Source organism: Bufo bufo, chromosome 6 (assembly GCF_905171765.1).
Source record: "Bufo bufo chromosome 6, aBufBuf1.1, whole genome shotgun sequence".
NCBI classification, from domain to species: domain Eukaryota; kingdom Metazoa; phylum Chordata; class Amphibia; order Anura; family Bufonidae; genus Bufo; species Bufo bufo.
In genome coordinates this window covers 292,371,206-292,393,193 of record NC_053394.1, presented here as the reverse complement: position 1 = coordinate 292,393,193, position 21,988 = coordinate 292,371,206, and the positions used below count along the sequence as shown (strand labels likewise).

General features: G+C 46.8%; 1 protein-coding gene across 1 annotated transcript in view; it reads left to right on the top strand.

Moving 5' to 3' along the window:
* The window catches only part of LOC121005891 (NXPE family member 4-like), a 234,130-nt gene that overhangs the window by 120,652 nt on the left and 91,490 nt on the right, over nucleotides 1–21,988 (top strand). The gene's annotated exons all lie outside the window — the stretch shown is intronic.

The following is a 21,988-nucleotide window of genomic DNA, read 5'->3' as shown; positions in this document are numbered from 1 at the left end:
TATTCCGCGCGGGTGCAATGCGTGAGGTGAACGCATTGCACCCGCACTGAATCCAGACCCATTCATTTCTATGGGGCTGTGCACATGAGCGTTGATTTTCACGCATCACTTCTGCGTTGCGTGAAAATCTCAGCATGCTCTATATTGTGCGATTTCCACGCAAAGCAGGCCCCATTGAAGTGAATGGGGCTGCGTGAAAATCGCAAGCATCCGCAATGATGGGAACCCGATCATTTTATTATTTATTATTTTATAAGGGATAATAATAGCATTCTGAATACAGAATGCATAGTACAAAAAGGCTGGAGGGGTTAAAAAAAATAAAATAAAAATTTTTTTGAACTCACCTTAATCCACTTGCTCGCGCAGCCCGGCTTCTCTTCTGTCTCCTTCTTTTCTGATTGCAGGAAAAGGACTTGTGGAGACGTCACTCCGGTCATCACACGATCCATCACCATGGTAAAAGATCATGTGATGGATCATGTGATGACCGGATTGACGTCACCACTCACCACAGGTCCTTTTCCTGCAATCAGCAAAGAAGGAGACAGAAGAGAAGCCGAGCTGTGCGAGCAAGTGGATTAAGGTGAGTAAAATTATTATTATTTTTAGGGATTAACCCCTCCAGCCCTATTGTACTATGCATTCTATATTAGGAATGCTATTATTTTCCCTTATAACCATGTTATAAGGGGAAATAATACAATCTACACAACCCCGATCCCAAACCCGAACTTCTGTGAAGAAGTTCGGGTACCAAACATGCACGATTTTTCTCACGCGAGTGCAAAACGCATTACAATGTTTTGCACTCGCGCGGAAAAATCGTGCCCGCACCTTTTCCCGCCACGCAGGTGTGAAAGTGTCACGGCTGAGGATGGGGAAAACCCTCAGCCGTGCGATGCCAGAAGATGGATGGTCGATGCAAGGCCAGGACAGGAATCAGGTCACCTCCTATCAATCCCTAATTCTGACCCTGTCTCCTAGCCGTATGAGCCGACCCTGATGGTGGGAGGGCTCATACTCCGGAACCTAATATTCCTACTCGCCATCAGGGTGCCCTGGACTAGGAGAAGGGTAAGACTACCTGTTCCTCCAGGATACGGACGAACAGGAGTCTCACTGGCCAAGCTATAAAGAAAGGGGAAACATAAACAGACATATGGCAATGGCAGGTAAGTGAAACAAGAACCACACCTACCTGCCACAGACACACAGCCTGGAACCCATGTGCAAGTGCTGCTGTCCACAACAACACAAGGGACACAGCACACACCACACATCACACGGGAACCCAGGAAACCATAAGCTGCAATAAATAAAGAGACCAAACACACACCTTCATAACACCATGTAACATAGGCTATGGCCACAAGGGTGGCCCCCACTGGCAGATGGTATATCACAGGAGGATGACTCCAGCTAGCCATGGCTGAAGTACCCCTCCGACTACTGATCTAAACTGAGGCTTTATAGCCCATGTAGCCACACCCACACACAGACACACCCAGTGCACACATACTAGGAAGGAAGTTAACCCTTCCAACACAAGGCAAGGGAAGATGGCTACTTAAAGGGGAAGTACACACATAAGCACAGACTTCACCTGTTGCCGCGGGCAACGGCATGCGTGGAAACCATGTCCTGGGGATCAGCCAGAAGGCTGAGACACTGCCACCACATGCATACAACACCAAACGTAGTCATGGGCCACCAAGTGAAGGAAAATGTTATTAAGCACACCATAGGCCGTGACAGAAAGAGGCCTTAGGGAGAGCTGTGCTGAGGAAGGGACAGACAGTGTAGGGAGTGATATAGGAATATTTCTATTAGAAAAACTTTTCAGAGACCCAAAAGGACTATTGTTGTCTGTGGCAGCAGCAATATATATTTTTAGCGCAACCTGCGCTAAATTGCTAAAACTTTACAGACCCAAAAGTCCACAATTTAGTTGTGTGTGGCAGCAATATCTATTTTTAGCGCATCCTGTGCTAAATAGCGTGCAATAGTTAGGCCGCTGCAGACAGCGACATTATCTGCGCTACATCACCTGTGTAAAGTGTGCGCATCCAAAAAATATCTGACATCCAGTGTACTTTTTCCGTAGACAGTGTCCGCTGCGGACAGTGACATTAGCTGCGCCACATCTCCAGTGTATAGTGTGCGTACCTAAAAAATATCTGTGACATCCAATGCACTTTTTACGTAGACGGTGTCCACTGCGGACAGTGACATTAGCTGCGCCACATCTCCAGTATTAAGTGTGCGCATCCCAAAAAGATCTGTGACATCCATTGTACTTTTTCCGTAGACGGTGTCCGCTGTGGACAGTGACATTAGCTGCGCCACATCTCCTGTGTAAATTGTGCGCAACCAAAAAATATCTGTGACATCCATTGTACTTTTTCCGTAGACGGTGCTGCTGCGGACAGTGACATTACCAGTGCCACATCTGCAGTGTAAAGTGTGCGCTTAAAAAATGTATCTGTGAAATACAGTGCACTTTTTCAATAGACGGTGTCCGCTTCTGACAGTGACATTACCAGTGCCACATCTGCAGTGTACCGAGTGCGCTTCAAAAATGTATCTGTGACATCCAGTGTACTTTTTCAATAGACGGTGTCTGCTTCTGACAGTGACATTACCAATGCCACATCTCCAGTGTAACGTGTGCGCATAAAAATGTTATCTGTGACATACAGTGTACTTTTTCCATAGACGCTGCGGACAGTGACATTACCGGTGGTACCTCTCCTGTATAACATTTCCTCATCCAAAAAACCTGTGACATTCCCTGTAATTTTTTATTAGCCGCTGGTGACAGCATTGACATTATCTGTGGGATATCTCCTGTGTGACATTTCCACATCCCAAATACCTTTTTAAATTTGTTTGCGCATACACTTCCAAATCCTACACTACTGTACGTGTGACATACTTTCAAGCATATATAACATTTAATATGAAGAAGGCGAGCAGTAAGGGACGGGGAAGTGGCCGTGAGGCTGATGGTGCACGCAGAGGCCGTGGCCCTGGGCACTGTGAAACTGTGCCTGCTGGCAGAGCACAAGAAAAACAATCATCCACGATACCTAGCCTCATGTGCCAGTTTGCAGGGCCGCACAGGACACCACTCTTGAAGTCAGACCAGTGCGACCAACAGTACTAATGAGTATGTACTCATTAGTACTGCTGGTAGAATATGTACCAATTAATAGCACTAGTAGAGTACATTCCCATTAATAGCACTAATAGAGTATCGTCACGGATGAAGTTAGCAGATAGCTGGAACATATAAATAAACGAGCGACTGGCTTGATCAAACTAAGGAGCTTATAGGTGAGCCCTATAAAACCATAAGAGCTCTCCCTGACTGCTATGCACATGCAAGGGTCTGTATGGTAGACAATTGCATGCCCACGTACCTAATACTGTGTGACACCTGAAAACCCTATAATAGTGAGGGGACACGACCACCGGCTCCCTGCACTTAATACGGCCGAAGTCAGGGTCACCTAGAATCAAGCCAGCAAGGAAACACAATAAAGTAAATGACTTATCTGAACAAACAGCAGAAGCAGCCTCCAGCAGTGAACACCTCATCCAGTAAGTCGTATAAACCGCAAAGTGAGGCAGTATGGGAGGGATTATAAAGTAAGACGATTAGTCGAAATAAGTGACACCTGGCAGAAGGAAAGGAGATGAGAAAGTGAAACCAAAACAAAGAACATCATAGAAGAGGTAGAGAAGAACGTCTGCCAGATCTTCTCACAGAACTGGCGGTGACAAGTATGTCCCCATTAATAGTGCTAGTAGAGTATGTCCCCATTAATAGTGCTAGAGAGGAATGAATTTTGAAAAAATTTGATTCGCTGGTTCGCCAAATTTTTGGGGAAAAATTTGGTTTGATCCAAATTTATTTGCTGTGAATTACGTTAAAAAAACGGCTACTTCCTGACTGCAGAAAGCCTTTTTAGTGGAGTAGAACACTGTGCCTTGCAGTAACACGCATAGGGAGTCTGCTTTGGTAGTGAAATATTAACCCCTTAAGGACTTAGGGCGTACCGGTACGCCCTATTTCCCGAATCCTTAAGGACTCAGGGCGTACCGGTACGTCCTAAGCATAAATCGCGATTGCAGCACCGCCGGGGTTAATCCGAACAGGATGCCGGCTGAAATCATTCAGCCGGCATCCTGTCACAACGCCAGGGGAGATCATGTGACCCCCCCGTATCGGTGATCGCAGAAAACTGCAGGTCAATTCAGACATGCGGTTTGCTGCGTTTCCGGTCCATTCGGGTCTCCGGTGACCCGATGAACCGGAAAAAGACTGCGAGCGGTGGCGTGATTACACCACAGTACGAAGATTTGGAGAGGCGGTGCTGGCCATGGTGCTGATGCCTGCTGTCCAGGGTGCTGATTGGTGCAGGGAGAGAGGTGCGAGATTCAAACTTCCTGCGCTCCTCTCTCCCCTCCTCTTCCTGTTCTGCACCAGCACCCTGCAGCACCGTCCTCACCAGGCTCCTGAGATCCCCCCTAATCGGCACCCATCATCCTCCTGCACCCATCACCCTCCAGGTAGGTTAGGGTCAGTGAGGGAGAGGCACCGTTAGGTAGGGATAGAAGGGAAAAGTTAGTTAGGAAAAATAAATTTAAAAAATCACTTTTATCTAAACTTTTTTTTGTTTCAGCTTTCAGACCCTAGACCCCCCCTGCCACTTGCCTAGGGACCCTGTGGCCCACCATAGTACGAGCCGCCCTGGGGCTCGTACTGGTTTCCCGGCCCACCAAATAAGCCCACCGGAGCCCCTGCCGGTGAACTTAGCTGGTGTCCCCCAGTGGATTTTGAGCCCGAGATTCCGGATTTTGTTGGCAATCCAGGAATCCAGATTCCCACAGTGGGGTTTACTGAAATGGACTTTTTTAGTTTTTATTTCAGTAACCCATTTGTGAATCTGATGGCGGAGCAGGCGAACCTGTACGCCCAACAGTTCGTTGCTCAGCACCCGGGCTCATTTTTGGCTAGACCCGGTGGCTGGACGCCGGTCAGTGCAGCCGAGATGAGGACATTTTGGGGCCTCGTGCTGCACATGGGTCTAGTGCAAAAACCAAGTGTCAGGCAATACTGGAGTGGGAACGTCCTATACCAGACCCCACTCTACAGTATGGCCATGACACGTCCCCGGCTTAAGGCCATCCGGAAATGTCTGCATTAATCAGATAATGCAGCATGTCCCCCCCCCGAGGTGATCCTGCCCATGACCGTCTATATAAGATACGGCCGGTCATCGATCACTTCGGGGCCAAATTTGTGCAGGCCTACGTACCTGGAAGGGAGGTCGCGGTTGATGAGTCTCTCATTGTGTTCAAGGGGAAACTCAGTTTCCGCCAATACATTCCCACTAAGCGGGCGAGGTATGGCGTGAAAATGTACAAAATTTGGGTACACTTACAAATTTCGTGTGTACGAGGGGCGAGATTCCCCTATTGAACCCCCAGAATGTCCCCCCACTCTGGGTGTTAGCGGGAAACTCGTGTGGGACCTTATGTACCCACTGCTAGATAAGGGTTACCACTTGTACGTGGATAACTTTTATACTAGCATTCCCTTGTTCAGGTCCCTTGCCGTCAGATCCACGTTCGCTTGTGGGACCGTGCGGAAAAATCAACGCGGCCTTCCTGCCTACCCCCTCCAGGTACCTATCCCCAGGGGGGAGACCCGTGCCCTTACCAGTGGAAACCTGTTGCTGGTCAGGTATAAGGACAAGAGTGATGTCATTATGCTGTCCACAATCCACGGTAACAGCACCACCCCCGTCTCTGTGCGAGGTACCGCGGCAACGGTCCTCAAGCCCGATTGTATTGTCGACTACAATCGGTATATGGGACGAGTTGATCTCTCTGATCAAGTCCTCAAGCCATATAATGCCATGCGCAAAACCCGGGCATGGTACAAAAAAGTTGCAGTCTACTTGGTGCAGGTTGCCATGTACAACTCTTTTGTACTATCCCGAAGCGCTGGCAGCACAGGGACATTCCTCCAATTCTATGAGGCAGTCCTCAAGGACCTGATCGTTTCGGACCGGGAAAGAGCAGGCCGGAGTACCTTGGGAATTGGAGGCGCCCGGATCGTCCCTGGCCAACATTTTCCAGGTGTGGTCCTTCATACTGGAAAGAAGGGACGAACCCCAAAAAAGTGCAGAGTGTGTCGCAGGAGGGGGATATGGAAGGACACCACCACTCAGTGCGACACGTGCCCTGATCATCCGGGCCTCTGCGTTATCGATTGCTTCAGGGAGTATCACACTTCCATGGAGTACAACATTTTTATAATCCCCAACAGTCCCCTAGAGAACATAAAAAACTAAGGCTCTCAGACTCTGGAGACACGGAAACAATTTTTTTTCCCCAAAAAAAGTTTAGTTTTAGTGCAGGCATCCTCAAACTGTGGCCCTCCAGATGTTGCAAAACTATAACTCCCAGCATGCCCAGACAACCTACAGCCATCAGCAGGGCATGGTGGGAATTGTAGTTTTACAACATCTGGAGGGCCGCAGTTTGAGGATGCCTGCTTAGTGTCTCCAAAGTCTGAGAGCCATACATATTGGGCATCGCCGCGTCCGTAAAAATCTTCTCTATAAAAGTGTAATAGCGAGCGATCAAAATGTCATATGCACCCCCAATTAGTGCCAATAAAACCGCCATCTCATCCCGCAAAAAATTAGCCCCTACATTAGATGGTCGCCCAGCAAAAAAAAAAAAAACTGTAGCTCCCAGGCTATGGAGATACAAAAATATTTTTTTGGGTTCCTAAAATGATAATATAGTGTAAAATCTAAATAAATTCTAAAATGTAGACATATTAGGTATCGCCGCGTCCATAAGAATCTGCCCTATAAAAATAACATTTGACCAAACCCCTCGGATGCACAACGTTAAAAATATAAAATAAAAACGGTGCCAAATTTCCATTTGAATCCTTTTTTCCGGTAATAAAGCAAGAGTTAACAGCCAAACAAATATTTATTGCCCTGATTCTGTAGTTTGCAGAAACACCCCATATGTGGTCGTAAATGGCTATATAGCCACACGGCAGGGCATAGAACGAAGGGAACTCCATATGGTTTCTGGAAGGCAGATTTTGATGGACTGTTTTTTTTTACACCATGTCCCATTAGAAGCCCCCCCTGATGTAGCCTAGACTAGAAACTCCAAAAAAGTTACCCCATCTAAGAAACTACACCCCTCAAGGTATTCAAAAGTTACTTTACAAACTTTGTTAACCCTTTAGGTGTTCCACAAAACTAAATAGCGAATGTAGAAACAATTTTAGAATTCAATTTTTTTGTTACCTTGCCTCAAAAAAGTGTAATATAGAGCAACCAAAAATCATATTTACCCTAAAATAGTCCCAAAACAACAACCACCTTATCCCGTAGTTCACCTAGATGGGGTCACTTTTATGGAGTTTCTACTCTAGGGGTGCATCAGGGGGCTTGAAAGGGTACATGATGTAAATAAACCAGTCCAGCAAAATCTGCCTTCCAAAAACCATATGGCGTTCCCCTTCTTCTATGTCCTGCCGTTTAGCCAAATAGTAGTTTACGACCACATATGGGGTGTTTCTGAAAACTACAGAATCAGGGCAACCCATATTGAGTTTTGTTTGGCTGTTAACCCATTTTTTCCAGTAATAAAGTAAGGGTTAAAATGGAAAATTTTCCAAAAAATAGAAATTCCTAAATTGATTCTCCATCTGCCATTAACTCTTGTGGAACACCTAAAGAGTTAACAAAGTTTGTAAACCCAGTTTTGAATACCTTGAGGGGTGTACTTTCTTAGATGGAGTCACTTTTTTGGAATTTCTATTCTAGGGGTGCAACGGGGGGCTTGAAATGGGACATGGTATAAACAAAACCAGTCCTACAAAATCTGCCTTCCAAAACCCATATGGCGTTCCCCTCCTTCTATGTCCTCCAGTTTGGCCAAACAGTAGTTTACGACCACATATGGGGTGTTTTTGAAAACAACAGAATCAGGGAAACCCATATTGAGTTTTGTTTGGCAGTTAACCCTTACTTTATTACTGGAAAAAATGGGTTAAAATTGAAAATTTTCAAAAAAATTTACATTTCTAAATAGTTTCTCCATCTGCCATTAACTCTTGTGGAACACCTAAAGGGTCAACAAAGTTTGTAAACCCAGTTTTGAATACCTTGAGGGGTGTACTTTCTTAGATGGAGTCACTTTTTTGAAATTTCTATTCTAGGGGTGCAACGGGGGACTTCAAATGGGACATGGTATAAACAAAACCAGTCCTGCAAAATCTGCCTTGCAAAAACCATATGGCGTTCCCCTCCTTCTATGTCCTCCCGTTTGGCCAAACAGTAGTTTACGACCACATATGGGGTGTTTCTGCAAACTACAGAATCAGGGCAACCAATATTGAGTTTTGTTTGGCAGTTAACCCTTGTTTTTTTCCTGGAAAAAAATTGATTATATTGTAAAATTTTCCAAAAAAATCGAAATTCTTAAATTTTATGTCCATTTGCCATGAAGTCTTGTGGAACACCTAAAGGGTTAACAAAGTTTGTAAAAACAGTTTTGAATACCTTGAGGGGTGTAGTTTCTAGAATGGGGTCATTTTTGGATGGTTTCTATTATGTAAGCCTCAGAAAGTGACTTCAAACCTGAACTGGTCCGAAAAAAGTGGGATTTGGAAAATTTCAGAAAAATTTCAAAATTTGCTTCTAAACTTCAAAGCTATGTAACATCCCCAAAAAATAAAATATCATTCCCAAAATGATACAAACATGAAGTAGACATATGGGGAATGTAAAGTCATCACAATTTTTGGGGGTATTACTATGTATCACAGAAGTAAAGAAACTGAAACTTTGAAATTTGCTAATTTTTCAAAATTTGTGGTAAATCTGGTATTTTTTTATGCAAAAAAAACAACTTTTTGGACCCAATTTTAGCAGTGTCATGAAGTACAATATGTGACGAAAAAACTATCTCAGAACGGCCTATGTAAGTAAAAGCATTTTAAAGTTATCAGCACTTAAAGTGACACTGGTCAGATTTTCAAAAATGGCCAAGTCCTTAACCACCTCAGCTCCCCTAGCTTAAACCCCCTTAATGACCAGACCACTTTTTACAATTCTGCACTACACTACTTTCACGGTTTATTGATTGGTCCTACAACTTACCACCCAAATAAATTTTACCTCCTTTTCTTCTCACTAATAGAGCTTTCATTTGGTGGTATTTCATTGCTGCTGACATTTTTACTTTTTAAGTTATTAATCAAAATTGACCGAAATTTTTGCAAAAAAAAGTCATTTTTCACTTTCTGTTGTAAAATTTTTCAAACAAAACTACATTTCTATATAAATTTTTCTCAAAATTTATTGTTCTACATCTCTTTGATTAAAAAAAAATGCAATAAGTGTATATTTATTGGTTTGCGCAAAAGTTATAGCATTTACAAACTATGGTACAAAAATGTGAATTTCCGCATTTTGAAGCAGCTCTGACTTTCTGAGCACCTGTCATGTTTCCAGAGGTTCTACAATGCCCAGACAGTAGAAACACCCCACAAATGACCCCATTTCGGAAAGTAAACACCCTAAGGTATTCGCTGATGGGCATAGTGAGTTCATGGAAGTTTTTATTTTTTGTCACAAGTTAGCGGAAAATGATTTTTCTTTTTTTTTCTTTCTTACAAAGTCTCATATTCCACTAACTTGTGACAAAAAATAAAATTTTACATGAACTCACCATACCCCTCACGGAATACCTTGGGGTGTCTTCTTTCCAAAATGGGGTCACTTGTGGGGTATTTATACTGCCCTGGCATTTTAGGGGACCTAAAGCGTGAGAAGCAGTTTGGAATCCAAATGCGTAAAAAATGCCCTGTGAAATCGTAAAGATACTCTTTGGAATTTGGGCCCCTTTGCGCACATAGGCTGCAAAAAAGTGTCACACATGTGGTATCGCCGTACTCAGGAGAAGTAGGGCAATGTGTTTTGGGGTGTCTTTTTACATATACCCATGCTGGGTGAGAGAAATATCTCTGTAAGGCGTCATGCACACGACCGTTGTGTGCATCCGTGGCCGTTGTTCCGTTTTCCATGATTTTGTGCGGACCCATTGACTTTCCGTGGCCGTTGGCAACTTTCACACAGACGGATGGCAGATCCGTCTGCATAAAAGCTTTTTCAGATATGAGTTTTCACTTCGTGAAAACTCATATCCGACAGTATATTCTAACACAGAGGCGTTCCAATAGTGATGGGGACGCTTCAAGTTAGAATATACTGAGAACTGTGTACATGACTGCCCCCTGCTGCCTGGCAGCACCCGATCTTTTACAGGGGGCTGTGATCCGCACAATTAACCCCTCAGGTGCCGCACCTAAAGGGTTAATTGTGCATATCATAGCCCCCTGTAAGAGATCAGGTGCTGCCAGGCAGGAGGGGGCAGACCCCCTCCCTCCCCAATATTTTATTCATTGGTGGCCAGTGCGGCACCCCTCCCTCCCCCCCTCCTTGTTAAAATCACGTTCCGAATCCCCCATCATTGGTGGCCAGTGCGGCCTCACATCTCCCCCCCCTAGTTAAAATCACGTTCCGAATCTCCAATCATTGGTGGCCAGTGCGGCCTCACATCTCCCCCCCCTTGTTAAAATCACGTTCCGATTCCCCCATCATTGGTGGCCAGTGCGGCCTTACATCTCCCCCTCCCTAATTAGAATCACGTTCCGAATCCCCCATCATTGGTGGCCAGTGCGGCCTCACCTCTCCCCCCCCAATTTTTAGAAGCATTAAACTTACCTGCGAGCTGCGATGTCTGTGACCGGCCGGCGCTCCTCCTACTGGTAAGTGACAGGTCTGTGCTATAGGCAATGCGCCGCACAGACCTTTCACTTACCAGTAGGAGGAGCGCCCGGCCGGTCACAGACATCGCAGCTTGTAGGTAAGTATAATGCTTCTAAAAATTGCTAAGTAACCATGGCAACCAGGACTGCAGTAGCGTCCTGGTTGCCATGGTTACCGATCGGACCCCCAAGCGATTAAACTGGGACTCTGATCGGAACTCTCCACTGCCACCAATGATGGGGGAACGTGAATTTAACTAAGGGGGGGGGAGATGTGAGGCCGCACTGGCCACCAATGATGGGGGATTCAGAACGTGATTTTAACTAGGGGGGGGGAGAGATGAGGCCGCACTGGCCACCAATGATGGGGGATTCGGAACGTGATTTTAACAAGGGGGGGGGGGAGGTGAGGCCGCACTGGCCAGCAATGATGGGGGATTCGGAACGTGATTTTAATTAGGGGGGCGAGAGGGGAGGCCGCACTGGCCACCAATGAATGTAATACAGGGGAGGGAGGGGGGTCTGCCCCCTCCTGCCTGGCAGCACCTTACAGGGGGCTATGATATGCACAATTAACCCCTCAGATGCGGCACCTGAGGGGTTAATTGTGCGGATCACAGCCCCCTGTAAGAGATCGGGTGCTGCCAGGCAGCAGGGGGCAGTCATGTACACAGTTCGTAGGATATTCTAATTTGAAGCGTCCCCATCACTATGGGAACGCCTCTGTGTTAGAATATACTGTCGGATCTGAGTTTCACGATCTAACTCAAATCCGATGGTATATTCTAATATAGAGGCGTTCCCATGGTGATGGGGACGCTTCAAGTTAAAATATACCATCGGATTGGAGAAAACTCTGATCCTATGGTATATTAACTCCTGACTTTACATTGAAAGTCAATGGGGGACGGATCCATTTGCAATTGCACCATATTGTGTCAACGTCAAACGGATCCGTCCACATTGACTTGCATTGTAATTCAGGACGGATCCGTTTGGCTCCGCACGGCCAGGCGGACACCAAAACGACTTTTTTTTCATGTCCGTGGATCCTCCAAAAATCAAGAAAGACCCACGGACGAAAAAACGGTCACAGATGATGGACCTACGGACCCCGTTTTTGCGGACCTTTAAAAAAAACGGTCGTGTGCATGAGGCCTAAAAGACAACATTTCCCATTTTTTTATACAAAGTTGTCATTTTACAGAGATATTTCTCTCACCCAGCATGGGTATATGTAAAAAGACACCCAAAAACACATTGCCCTACTTCTCCTGAGTACGGCAATACCACATGTGGGACACTTTTTTGCAGCCTAGGTGCACAAAGGGGCCCAAATTCCAATGAGTACCTTTTAGGAGGGCATTTTTAGGCATTTGGATTCCAGACTTCTTCTCACGCTTTAGGGCCCCTAAAATGCCAGGGCAGTATAAATACCCCACAAGTGACCCCATTTTGGAAAGAAGACACCCCAAGGTATTCCGTGAGGGGCATGGAGAGTTCATAGAAGTTGTTTTTTTTGGCACACGTTAGCGGAAATTTATTTTTTTTGTTTTTTCTCACAAAGTCTCCCTTTCCGCTAACTTGTGACAAAAAGTTCAATCTTTCATGAACTCAATATGCCCCTCAGCGAATACCTTGGGGTGTCTACTTTCCGAAATGGGGTCATTTGTGGGGTGTGTTTACTGTTCTGGCATTTTGGGTGGGGCTAAATTGTGAGCAACCCTGTAAAGGTACTCGTTGGACTTTCAGCCCCTTTACACACCTAGGCTGCAAAAAAGTGTCACACATGTGGTATCGCCGCACTCAGGAGAAGTAGGGCAATGTGTTTTGGGGTGTATTTTTACATATACCCATGCTAGGTGAGAGAAATATCTCTGTAAATTGACAACTTTGTATAATTTTTTTTTAAAAGTTGTCATTTACAGAGATATTTCTCACACACAGTATGGGTATATGTAAAAATACACCCCAAAACACATTTCCCTACTTCTCCTGAGTACGGCGATACCACATGTGTGACACTTTTCGCAGCCTAGGTGCGCAAAGGGGCCCAAATTCCAATGAGAATCTTTACGATTTCACAGGGCATTTTTTACGCATTTGGATTCCAAACTACTTCTCACGCTTTAGGGCCCCTAAAATGCCAGGGCAGTATAAATACCCCACAAGTGACCCCATTTTGGAAAGAAGACACCCCAAGGTATTCCGTGAGGGGCATGGCGAGTTCCTATATTTATTTTTTTTTGCCACAAGTTAGCGGAAAATATATATATATATATTTTATTTTTTTCTTACAAAGTCTCATATTCCACTAACTTGTGACAAAAAATAAAATTTTAGATGAACTCGTCATGCCCCTCACGAAATACCTTGGGGTGTCTTCTTTCCAAAATGGGGTCACATGTGGGGTATTTATACTGCCCTGGCATTTTAGGGGCCCTAAAGCGTGAAAAGAAGTCTGTAATATAAATGTCAATGTCATGTTTTTGCAGTGATCAGAAAAAAATACATTTCTGTCACTGAGGTGGGGCGGACTGAACGCAAGTGTGCGCACAAGATCAGGCCTGATCGGGCGAACACTGCGTTTTTTGTAGAGCAATTGCGGACAAGAAAAGGCATTTTCTATATAGTTCTGGCAATGTGCGGATCCGCAAAATGCGGAAAGCACATTGCCGGTGTCCGTGTTCTGCGGATCCGCGGTGTCCGTGTTTTGCGGATCTGAGGATCCGCGGATCTGCAAAACACATACGGATGTCTGAATGGAGCCTTACAGGGGGGTGATCAATGACAAGGGGGTGATCAGGGAGTCTATATGGGGTGATCACCCCCCTGTCATTGATCACCCCCCTGTAATGCTCCATTCAGACGTCCGTATGTGTTTTGCGGATCCGCCAAGCACCGCCTATGTCTCCTTCTTTCATCAATGATAGATAGCCGTAATCTCGCGATGCGCGAGCTCACGCATGCGCAGTGCCGGTATAGTGTTCCTTCCCTGTGCTGGCATCAGCTTTAGGGAAAGAACTGCGCATGCGCGAGCTCGCACATCGCGAGATTTCGGCTATCTATCGTTGATGAAAGGAGGAGACATAGGCGGTGCTGGGCTCCTTCACAGGCGGGCATAGCTGGGCACGGCTGGGCACAAGGAAGGTTAGTGCAGCCCCTTGGACACATTAAACACTCATTTACATATCTATAAAATCCTTTTTTAAAGAAATTAAAACCACACAGCCCTATAGGACGTGCATGTCCGTATCTCTATAGCCCCAAACCTGGTGACAGAATCCCTTTAACCACCTCCCGAGCGCCTAACGCAGGGATGTGTCCTGCGGGCGGCCGGGTTATTTCTCCCAGACGCATCGGTGCATCATCTCACGAGACGCGAGAATTCCCGTGAGCGCGCGCACACAGGAGCGCGCATTCACAAGATATGGAGGTAAACGAGTGGATCTACAGCCTGCCAGCGGCGATCATTCGCTGGCAGGCTGTAGATGCGATTTTTTTAACCCCAAAAAGGTATATTAGAAGCTGTTTTGTTAACAGCGTCTAATATGCCTGCTACCTGGTCCTCTGGTGGTCCCTTTTGCTTGGATCGACCACCAGAGGACACAGGCAGCTCAGTAAGTAGCACCAAACACCACTACACTACACCCCCCCCCCCCCGGTCACTTATTAACCCCTTATTAACCCCTGATCACCCCATATTAGACTCCCTGATCACCCCCCTGTCATTGATCACCCCCTGTAAGGCTCCATTCAGACGCCTGTATGTGTTTTGCGGATCCGTGGATCCGCGGATCCGCAAAACACATACGGACGTCTGAATGGCTCATTACTCATTAACCCCTTATTAACCCCTGATCACCCCATATTAGACTCCCTGATCACCCCCCTGTCATTGATCACCCCCCTGTAAGGCTCCATTCAGACGTCCGTATGTGTTTTGCGGATCAGTGGATCCGCGGATCCGCAAAACACATACGGACGTCTGAATGGATCATTACAGGGGGGTGATCAATGACAGGGGGGTGATCAGGGATTCTATATGGGGTGATCACCCCCCTGTAAGGCTCCATTTAGACGTCCGTATGTGTTTTGCGGATCCATGGATCCGCAAAACACATATGGATGTCTGAATGGAGCCTTACAGGGGGGTGATCAATGACAGGGGGGTGATAAGGGAGTCTATATGGGGTGATCACCCCCCTGTCATTGATCACCCCCCTGTAAGGCTCCATTCAGACGTCCGTATGTGTTTTGCGGATCCGTGGATCCACGGATCCGCAAAACACATACGGACGTCTGAATGGAGCCTTACAGGGGGGTGATTAATGACAGGGGGGTGATCAGGGAGTCTAATATGGGGTGATCAGGGGGTTAATAAGGGGTTAATAAGTGACCCGGGGGGGGTGTGTATTGTAGTGGTGTTTGGTGCTACTTACAGAGCTGCCTGTGTCCTCTGGTGGTCGATCCAAGCAAAAGGGACCACCAGAGGACCAGGTAGCAGGTATATTAGACGCTGTTAACAAAACAGCGTCTAATATACCTTTTTGGGGTTAAAAAAATCGCATCTACAGCCTGCCAGCGAATGATCGCCGCTGGCAGGCTGTAGATCCACTCGTTTACCTCCCGATCCTGTGAACGCGCGCTCCTGTATGCTCGCACTCACGGGAAATCTCGTGTCTCGTGAGATGATGCACCGATGCGTCTAGGAGGAATAACCCGGCCGCCCACAGGAAGCATTCCTGCGTTAGGCGCTCGGGAGGTGGTTAAAGGGATTCTGTCACCAGGTTTGGGGCTATAGAGATACTAGATCGCCGCTAGCATGTCCGCAATATATGTGTCCTATAGGGCTGTGTGGTTTTAATTTCTTTAAAAAAGGATTTTATAGATATGTAAATGAGTGTTGAATGCGTCCAAGGGGCTGCACTAACCTTCCTTGTGCCCAGCCGTGCCCAGCCATGTCCGCCTGTGAAGGAGCCCAGCACCGCCTATGTCTCCTCCTTTCATCAACGATAGATAGCCGCGAGCTCGCGCATGCGCAGTTCTTTCCATGAAGCTGATGCCAGCACAGGGAAGGAACACTATACCGGCACTGCGCATCGCGAGATTACGGCTATCTATCATTGATGAAAGGAGGAGACATAGGCGGTGCTTGGCTCCTTCACAGGCGGGCGTGGCTGGGCACGGCTGGGCACAAGGAAGGTGAGTGCAGGCTCTTGGACACATTCCACACTCATTTACATATCTATAAAATCCTTTTTTAAAGAAATTAAAACCACACAGCCCTATAGGACACATATATTGCGGACATGCTAGCGGCGATCTAGCCGTGCATGTCCGCATATCTATAGCCCCAAACCTGATGACAGAATCCCTTTAAGGTGAAATAGGGCTGAGTCCTTAAGGGGTTAATGTGAGTCCGTATGACATGCAGATGACAGGCATAGCACTTAGAATCACTGCACACTTCACTTATTTGGGCAGTCACGGGGCCAAAACTGACCAAATAAATCAAGCATGACTTTAGCCTTACAAGTCGATGTTAGAGCCAAGAAGAAGCGCACTCCTTTTACACCGTTGTCAGCAGATTCCACATAAATGTCTAAAGAACCTGTTCTATTAAACGCTTATACAAGTAGAGTCCCCCGACAGAGTGGAGAGGGTGTCAGCAGTAAGTTTGTGCGATATGCTGGAGGGGCACTGTGAATTGTCCCTGCAGTGGAGGCTGAGGACACGGTGGAGGATGAGGAGGCAGAGGCGGACATTGTCGCTGGACCAACGGCGTGGCAACGTGGAGGCGGAAGCGGCATCACCTGGCCAAGTTGCTAGTGTGGCTCGCAGGAACCACATTCACCCAGTGGGCTGTAAAGGACATGTATAGGGTTGAGCGAACTCGAACTGTAAAGTTCGGGTTCGTACCGAACTTTAGGATTTTTGGACCCCGAACCCGAACATTTCTGTAAAAGTTCGGGTTCGGGTTCGGTGTTCACCGCTTTCTTGGCGCTTTTTGAAAGGCTGCACAGCGTCATACTACTTGCCCCAAGAGGCCATCACAGCCATGCCTACTAATGGCATGGCTGTGATTGACCAGAGCAGCATGTGACCCAGGCTCTATATAAGCTTGAGTCACGTAGCGCTGCACGTCACTCTGCTGTTACAAGTGTAGGGAGAGGATGCTGCTGGACTTGTGATTTCAGGGAGAGCATAGGAGAGAATCTAACTCAGCGATCTACAGACAAATAGTTGTGTGGGTGCAGGGCACTATCGTTTTACCCTGCCCTGAGCTCATTGACCAAAAAATACTAACTTTTAGAATTCTGTTAATTAGGTGGGTGGCGGCGGCCATTTTATGCAAGCTCAGTGCACCAGCACTGCATCTGAGCTTTTGGGACATGCAAATCACCATTTATTTGGGGCAAACTACAACATCTGGATTAGTCAGTGTGCAATTTAAGGTAGAAATACACCCATCATTTTCTGGGGTTTTAAAAACACATAATTTTTTTCAAAAAACTGTATTTTCCAGATCTGCAAGTGTTAAATTCAAGTTTAATATATACAGCTTTCATATTCTGTTAGCAAAAAAATACTTTTTTGGCAATCTACAACATCTGGATTAGTCAGTGTGCAATTTAAGGTAGAAATACGCCCATCATTTTCTGGGGTTTGAAAAACACACTCTTTTGACAAAAAACACTATTTTCAGGCCTTGCAGCATCAGCACGTGAGAAATTACAGGCTTATATACTGCTGTCAAATTCAGTTTTTAAACAAACACTAATTTGGGCACAAGAAATTGAGATGGCGCAGCCTTTGATGCAGATGTCATTGTGAGATACACCCTTAATACATTAGGGTTACATTCAGAGATTTTAAATACCCCCACTTGGTGCACCAATATTGAATTCAGGCCTTCACTAGTTCAGGCCCTGTAAGATACCACCTCTACATACAGGGGCTTGAATTAGGCATTTGAAATACAGCCATTTTGTGCAAAGATATATTTACTGCAGGCCTACACTGGTTCAGGGCCTGTCAGATACTACCTCTACATACAGGGGTTTGAATTAGGCATTTGAAATACAGCCATTTTGCGCAAAGATATATTTAATGCAGGCCTACAGAGGTTCAGGCCCTGTGAGATATCACCTCTACAAACAGGGGTTTTAATTAGGCATTTGAAATACAGCCATTTTGTGCAAAGATATATTTACTGCAGGCCTACAGAGGTTCAGGCCCCCTGAGATACTACTTCTAATACAGGGGTTTGAATTAGGCATTTGAAATACAGCCATTTGAAATACAGCCATTTTGTGCAAAGATATATTTACTTCAGGCCTACACTGGTTCAGACCCTGTGAGATACCCCCCTACATACAGGGGTTTGAATCAGGCATTTGAAATACAGCCATTTTGTGCAAAGATATATTTACTTCAGGCCTACAGAGGTTCAGGCCCTGTGACATACCACCTCTACAAACAGGGGTTTGAATTAAGCATTTGAAATACAGCCATTTGAAATACAGCCTTTTTGTGCAAAGATATATTTACTTCAGGCCTACAGATGTCCAGGCCCTGTGAGATACCACCTCTACAAACAGGGGTTTGAATTAGGCATTTGAAATACAGCCATTTTGGGCAAAAAAAAATATTTTATTGAGGCCTAGTCTGGTTCAGGCCGTGTGAGATACACCCTCTACAAACAGGGGTTTGAATCAGGCATTTGAAATACAGCCATTTTGTGCAAAGATATATTTACTTCAGGCCTACAGAGGTTCAGGCCCTGTGAGATACCACCTCTACAAACAGGGGTTTGGATCAGGCATTTGAAATACAGCCATTTGAAATACAGCCATTTTGTGCAAAGATATATTTACTTCAGGCCTACAGAGGTTCAGGCCCTCTGAGATACCACCTCTACATACAGGGGTTTGAATCAGGCATTTGAAATACAGCCATTTTGTGCAAAGATATATTTACTTCAGGCTTACAGAGGTTCAGGCCCTCTGATATACTACCTCTAATACAGGGGTTTGAATTAAGCATTTGAAATACAGCCATTTTGGGCAAAAAAGTATTTTATTGAGGCCTAGTCTGGTTCAGGTCGTGTGAGATACACCCTTTACATACTGTCGTTCTATTCTACTATTAATTAAACACGCATTTAGGGCAAGATCCTAAATTTAAAAAATATGAGGAGAGCGTCAAAAAAGGGACGTGGCCCAGGTCGTGGTGCTGCTGGTGGAGCTCCTGTTGCAGGGAGGGGACGTGGTCGATCTGTGCTAGCTACACGCACAAGTGAAACCCCTTCCTCAGGTGCGAGTAGGCGATAAAACCTACAGCGGTATTTGGTTGGGCCTAATGCTGCTCTACAAATGGTGAGGCCTGAACAAGTACAGGCAATAGTAGATTGGGTTGCTGACAGTGGATCCAGTTCCTTCACATTGTCTCCCATCCAGTCTCCTGCTGAAAGACCACAGTTGGCACCTGCAGCCCATGTCCATCAGTCTTTCACCTCACCCCCTTGCAAATCAGCCAAGCAGTCTGAGCCCCAAGTCATGCAGCAGTCTCTTCTGCTTTTTGATGACTCTGTTAGCAGGGTTTCCCAGGGACATCCACCTAGCCTTGCCCCAGAAGTGGAAGAGATTAAGTGCACCGATGCCCAACCACTTATCTTTCAAGATGAGTACATGGGAGGACCATCGCAGCACATCTCGGATGATGACGAAACACAGGTGCCAACTGCTGGGGCTTTTGAAAGTGTGCAGACCGACAAGGAAGGCAGGGGTGAAGACTGGGTGGAAGATGATGTGGAGGACGATGAGGTCCTTGGCCCCACATGTAATCAAGGTCATGCGAGTGACATATGTAGTTCGGAGGAAGAGGCGGTGGTCGCACAGAGCCATCAGCACAGCAGAAGAGGGAGCAGGGTGCAAAAGCGGAGCTGCCGTCCTACAGTACGCCTCCTACTGCCCACCGCAGCAAGGGACCGACCATACCAAAGCCAGCTCCAAGGAGTTCCCTGGCGTGGCAGTTCTTCAGACAATGTGCTGACGACAAGACATGAGTGGTTTGCACGCTGTGCAATCAGAGCCTGAAGCGAGGCATAAACGTTCTCAACCTGAGCACAACCTGCATGACCAGGCATTTAAGTGCAAAGCACGAGCTGCAGTGGAGCAGACACCTCAAAAAACAAAAAAGGTCTCTGGCTCCTCCTGCTTCCTCTTCTGCTGCAGTCGCAGCCTCTTCATCCACCTCTGGAGTGACAGTGCCACCTGGCACCCCACAAACAGAGGATCTGCCAGCAACACCAACACCTGGGTCACCAAGCACACAATGTCACATGGAAGCGTTCAGCTCTCCATATCCCAAACGCTGGAGAGGAAGAGGAAGTACCCCCCTACCCACCCGAGATCCCTAGCCCTGAATGCCAGCATTTCTAAATTACTTGCCTTTGAAATGTTGTCATTCCGTCTGGTGGAGACGGATAGTTTTAAAGGCCTTATGGCGGTGGCTGTCCCACAGTACGTCGTGCCCAGCCGCCACTACATTTCAAGGCGAGCCATCCCTTCCCTTCACAACTAAGTAGGGGACAAAATCAGGTGTGCACTGTGCAACGCTATCTGTGGCAAGGTGCACCTGACTACAGATACGTGGACCAGTAAGCACGGTCAGGGCCATTATATCTCCATAACAGCACACTGGGTAATTGCAGTGCCGGCTGGGCCTGAGGCGGATAGCAGTTTGGCGCATGTTCTTCCACCAAAGATTGCAGGGCGCTTCAGTTTGCCTCCTGTTGCTTCCTCCTCATACTCTGCTTCCTCATCCTCTACCAGCTCCTCATCCGGTCAGCGTAACACCTTCACCACCAACTTCAGCACAGCCAGGGGTAAACGACAGCAGGCAGTTTTAAAACTTATCTGTTTGGGAGACAAACCCCACACCGCGCAGGAGCTGTGGATGGGCCTTGAACAACAGACCGATGAGTGGTTTGTGCCAGTCAGCCTCAAGCCCGGCCTGGTGGTGTGCGATAATGGGCAAAATCTCGTAGCAGCTCTGGGACTAGCCTTGCCTTGCGCATGTGCTGAATTTGGTGGTGCAGAGATTCCTTAAAAATTACCCCGACATGTCAGAGCTGCTGCATAAAGTGCTGCCATCTGTGCGCACTTTCGGCGTTCTCACCCTGCTGCTGCTCGCCTGTCAGCGCTGCAGCGTAATATCGGCCTTCCCACTCACCGCCTCATATGCGACGTGCCCACAAGGTGGAACTCCACCTTGCACATGCTGGCCAGATAGTGGATTTTCAGCTCCAGCACGCACGGGTGAGTCGCTCAGCGGAACAGCACCACTTCACCAGCAATGACTGGGCCTCCATGCGAGATCTGTGCTCCTTGTTGCGCTGTTTCGAGTACTCCACCAACATGGCCAGTGGCGATAATGCCGTTCTCAGCCTTACTATCCCACTTTTATGCCTCCTTGAAAAACGCTCCTGGCGATGATGGAAGAGTATGTGGCACAGGAGGAGGATGTCACGGCTGAGGATGGGGAAAACCCTCAGCCGTGCGATGTCAGAAGATGGTGGTCGCTGCTTGACCAGGAGCACAGAATTAGGGAGCAGGTCACCTCCTAACGCATCCCTAATCTGACCCTGACTCCTAGCTGCATGAGCCGACCTTGAAGGTAGGAGGGCTCATGCTCCGGAACCTCGGATCCCTAGTAACCCTCACGCTAGGAGCAGGGTAAGACGACCTGTTCCTCCTAGACACGGAGGAACAGGAGTCTCACAGGAGTCTGCAGTGGCAGGTAAATGCCATAAGCACAACACCCACCTGCCATGCGCAAGTGCTGCTGTCCTAACACAGAAACGGACACAGCACACAACACACATCACACAGGAACCATAAGCTGCAATAAGAAACATACAACAGACACATCTTCATCACATCAAACAAGATTTATGACCACAAGGGTGGCTCTCAGTGGCAGATGGTATAAACCAGGAGGGTGCCTCCAGCTTACAAACAAGGCTGGAGTACCTCTCAGCTTCAGGTCTCCACTGAGGCTTTATAGCCCAAGTAGCCACACCCACACAGACACACCCAG